This window comes from Centroberyx gerrardi, chromosome 8 (assembly GCF_048128805.1).
Source record: "Centroberyx gerrardi isolate f3 chromosome 8, fCenGer3.hap1.cur.20231027, whole genome shotgun sequence".
Taxonomy (NCBI): domain Eukaryota; kingdom Metazoa; phylum Chordata; class Actinopteri; order Beryciformes; family Berycidae; genus Centroberyx; species Centroberyx gerrardi.
The window spans coordinates 28546563-28551619 of NC_136004.1; positions in this window are offsets into that span (position 1 = coordinate 28546563).

Here is a 5057-nt window from a genome sequence, read left to right on the forward strand (position 1 = left end):
GCGTGCAATAGGTGCCGGGCAAAACATTGACAGAGTCATGGGCAACAATGATGACAGGAGAAAACAGAGAGAGACAAAAAGAAAGAGAGGCAGCATGTGGTGATGAGAAGGGGCTGAGATCAGCGCTAAAAATTCAGTGAAACGAGGGCAGCAGTCGTGAGTCAGAGAAGAGGAGAGAGAGGAAGCCGTGTACACACACAACACACCCAGACACACACATGGGAAGGGGAGAAAACAGCTGCACACACAACACACAGGGTCAGAGACATGACGGGCGGGAGCAGCAGCAGGGATGGGACTTTAAGGCATGCACTGACGACCATCAGAGCCGGGACAGTATCCATCTGCTGACAGCTAGAAGACTGCACAGGAATCTGAGAAAGGGTGGAGAAAACCAGCCGCACACACACACACACACACACACACACACACACACAGAGCTGTGCAGAAGCAGCACAAAACCCAGACGTATTTGGGCACAGACACGCTTGTACAGACAGCAGATAGAAAGTGATTAGACACAGTGTGGCCAGGAGGAAGCCCTATGCTATGTTCCCAACGGCAAATTTCTACATAAATACTGTCTAGGCTAGGGTAAGAGAAAAGACTGTGTCGAACCCAAGCCAACGGTGCTAAGGTAGGTCGTATGATTGCGAGAATAAATAGGTTTTGAGTCTGGATTTGAAGATTTCAACAGAATTAGTTTCCCTGACTGTAAGAGGTAGCTGGTTCCAGAGATAGGAGCTCAGTAGGAGAATGCTCTACTGCCTGCTGATTTTTTCTTGATTCTAGGGACAGTAAGGTAGCCAGCGTCCTGCGATCGGAGGGCACGAGGGGGAATATAAGGGATGATGAGGTCGGATAGATATGATGGTGCAAGCCCATGTAACGATTTATAAGCGAACAGAAGCACCTTAAAGTCAGATCTGGCTTGAATTGGGAGCCAGTGAAGGGAGGTTAGGATTGGAGTAATGTGGTCAAATTTTCTAGTTGTGGTTAGTATTCTGGCGGCAGCATTTTGCACGAGTTGTAGTTTTTTAGTACTGCAGTTAGGTAGACCAGAGAGTAAGACATTACAATAATCGAGTCTTGATGAAACAAAAGCGTGTATTAAGGTTTCAGCATCCGTCGTATTTAGCAGGGAGCGAATTTTCGAGATATCGCGAAGGTGGAAAAATGCTATCTTAGTGATTTCCTTAATGTGAGCATCGAATGAGAGAGCTGAGTCGAAAGTAACGCCACGGTTTTTAACTGTGGGACTCTGGGTAATTAAGCAATCCCCAAAATTTAGTAAGAGTAAGGTCTGCAACAAGAGGCAGTTGGGTTTTTGGGCTGTAAGAAATAAAATTAATATTGTGCTTTTTTGTATGGATAGTACACTCTGTTCTTGCTTTCCTTTGTTCTGGAAAGTGGAGTGTCTTTTGTCCTGCTTACTATAATGATGTAATCAGTGCTTGAATGCATGCACGATCACTATATATGGTTATGTGTGGTTTTGAGTGATTCTATAGGTGGACATGCAGTTAAAAGTCTGAACTAGTGGGTTGGTTTTGAGCCAAGTAGGTTTGGCTATGGGCCAAGATTTATAGTTTTGTTTACTTTAACCTATATAAGTGGATCCTGAACTCCGTTCTTTGTCACTTCTTTGTTGCTTGTTTGGAACACTGAACTGAACCATGCATGCCTGAATAAAGAATCCACAGAAGACTTTTGAACCTTGCTTAGTCATTTTGACCCACAACGGGTGAAGTAAATTTTTGCATTTACAGGGCCAACAACTAGCATCTCAGTTTTGTAATATTATTATATTGCTTAATTATTCATAGAGAGAAAGACAACAGTTCTCTAAAAAGGAATGACACTAACAAAGCTTATATAGCCTATTCATAGTATTCTGTTACATCACCACACGGCCATCTTGGTAGGAAAATAACAGGTGATTGTAATAAATTAACAGGTGATTACAATCAAATGACAAACACAGCCAATGAGCTGTATGTATTGTAAAGCGCCATATTGGTAGGAATGCATCTGACATCATGGGAATACTATGAATTTACAGTATATATGACTTTGAGCTCTTCATCATTTGACCCACAACGGGTGAAGTAAATTTTTGCATTTACAGTTTGACGACGAGGATGGGATGGACACAGCACTGAGCGACGCCTGGGGCTAGACTGAGGGTCAACTGCCGGCAGGAGTCTCTAGGAGACTCAGGGAGAGTTCCGCTCCAGCAAAGGAGGTCTGGATCCCGCCCAAAGTCAGGCACGGGTGGCGTTCAGTGGGTCGTCCATCCGTTTTAAGAGAGCAAGTGGTGAGTTTCTGTGAATATTTTTTCTCTTCCTCGGGGAGGAAGTAAATGAGATTGTAAAGTCCTCGGGGAGGTATTCTCATAGTTGCAACAAGTAAGAGAAAAGAAAAAACCTAGGTAGTTCATGGGGGCGTAAAATATTAGCTCAGGGAGGAAAGTTAGGCCTCGGGGAGGTTACCGTTATTAGATAAGGAAAATAGTCGGGGACATAGCCCAGGGGGTAGAAAGGGATCCTAAGTGAAAAAAATAAAAAATAAAAAATAAAGTTAGGGGGTGACATTGTTTGTGATATACTGTGAGTGGATGGGAATGAAGCAGTGATATCAGTGTCCTGTGGGTATTTATCCACACAAAGGGTACGTTGCTCTGAACGAAAGTGTCGTACAAACTACCTGGCTGATATCATGGTTCATTTCATTGGCATTGTGTGAATGAAGTTGTGAAATGAGTGATGGGTGTGTAATAGAGTATGGTGAAGTGGTTGTCAAGGTACCGAAATTAATAGTGTATGTTGGAATAATAATAATAATAATAATAATAATAATAATAATAATAATAATGATGATATATGTTTATCATAGCGGGTATAGAGGAGCCATTGCCTATAAAATTCAGAAAATAGATACTTATTGTGATATTTAGTGTAAAAGACTTTTGACATAGTCATTTGTCCAGGGGGATTTTATTGTGTGGTCCGAGTGGTAAAAAAAAAAAAAATAAGTAAAAGAAAGTGAGTAAAGTTGCAGAGCAGAGAGAGCAAAGAGGGGAGGTAGCTTGTCGGTGCTGGACACCAGCATCATAAATTGTGTCTAGGGAAGAGGCCACACTGGCCTTCTAAAAAGAAAAAAAAAAAAAAAAAAAAAAGAAAGCAACCACAACTGAGAGTGAGATGGAAAGCACACTAGGAAAAGTATAACTACTTTCAGACCCACTTGCAGGTCCTGTAAAAGTGATAGAAGAAAAATGGGGCAAAAGCGTGGTTGAGGATGTTCCGTTTTGGCACTACGTTACTGAAGGTGTTTTTCCCATAAGAGGCACTCTGAGCGTAAACTGTTTAACTAGATGTAGGGTTATGCTAGAAGAAAAAGAAGAGCAGGAAAAGATGAAATTGAGTGAGGAGAGTAAAAAGAAGGTGAATTGGCATGCGTTCCAAAAGTGGGAGCGAGAAGCAGAAGCTAAAGCAGTAAAGTTCATAGCTAATGTGATGCTTTCAAAAGGGACAGAAGAGATGACTAAGGGAGAAGAAGAAATGGTTAGCAGAAGGGAAAAGAAGAAGAAAAGTAGGGACAGAGAGAGGGACCTGCTTCCCCCCTATGCTCTTTCTCGCATAGCTCCACCTTCAGGAATGCGTGATGACGAGAGTGACGAAGAGGATGATGAAGATGAGGGGGCAGCTCTGAAGAAGGCAGTTTCAGCCCCTCCTACATCTCAGGCTCCACCTCAACCATCTAATGTTTATCCATCACTACAAACTGTGGGAGGGTCTGAGCTCAAGGAGAAGGAGGTTTCATTGGGGTTTTTAGCTCCTCCTTCAAATGTAGGTTCCGCCTCTGTCACTCCTGTTTCACACCGCCCACAGACTCGTAGCATGGCAGCGAACCTACAGACAGAGACAGTGAACCAGATGCCCATGATGATGTATCCAAATCCACAATCAGATAACAGTCAAGGCCTCTGGCAATCGCATGTCCTAGTCCACAGGCCATGGCAACCTGATGAGCTGAAGGAAGTTTCCAAAGATCTGCCGGACCCCCACAAAACCGGAGGTGAGAAAAGGGAGGTTGCAAGGAAACAGTTGTTGATAATGTATAATCCTACGTTGGCAGAGGTGGAAGCAGTATGTCGCAGGTGTTTTCTGTTAAGATGGCCGAACATCAAGCCAGCCAGCTGGGACACAATCTACGATCCAGGCTACCAGGAATACAGAGACCAGGTGGATGAGCTCTACTTTGCTGTGAAAACCGCGTTTTCCCTGCGTACCAGTTGGCCTGTAATCTACAAGACCAAGCAGAATGATGGTGAGTCTGCCATTGATTATCGTGCTAGAATGGAATCTGTGTTGACCAGGATAATGATGCCTACAACAACCTGCTGAAGACTGCGTTGATACAAGGCCTCCATCCAACTCTGAAGAATCAAACCGTGGCCACGTGCATCGCCTGGGAAACCAAACCTCTCAGCGAAGTCTGGGCTTATGTCCTCCATGCGGAAAGGAACCAGACTGACATCAAGCAGAGACACAGTAAGAAACTCCAATCTGCACAGTTAATGTTTTATCAACAGACTGGAACTTGGGGCAGTGAAGTACGCAGAGGGCGCGGAAGAGGACGAGGATGGCGAGGAAGAGGCTATGGAAGAGAGCCACCCACACAGTTTTACAACCAGCAACGTCTACGGTGTTTCAACTGTGGGGGGTATGGTCATATGGCTCGTGATTGTTCATCAGATCACAGGTCTGGCATACAAAGACATGAGAATGCACCTGATGGATCCTGGTCACATGCAACCCTCAAGCCTGTCTGTGAATGCTCCAGGATTCCAGCCAGCTAACCCATAGGAGATAGCGGGGACAGGTCAGATAGGTGAACAGGATAGTTCAGATGGATAGGCAGACACTGACCCTATTATAACTCATGGTCAGTACTCTAAATTAGACCCAAGGAAACAGAAAGCAGCTAAATTAAGTTTGAAAGTAGGAAATTTAGTGGTGCCCTTTTTTGGGTTGATTCTGGTGCTGATGTTT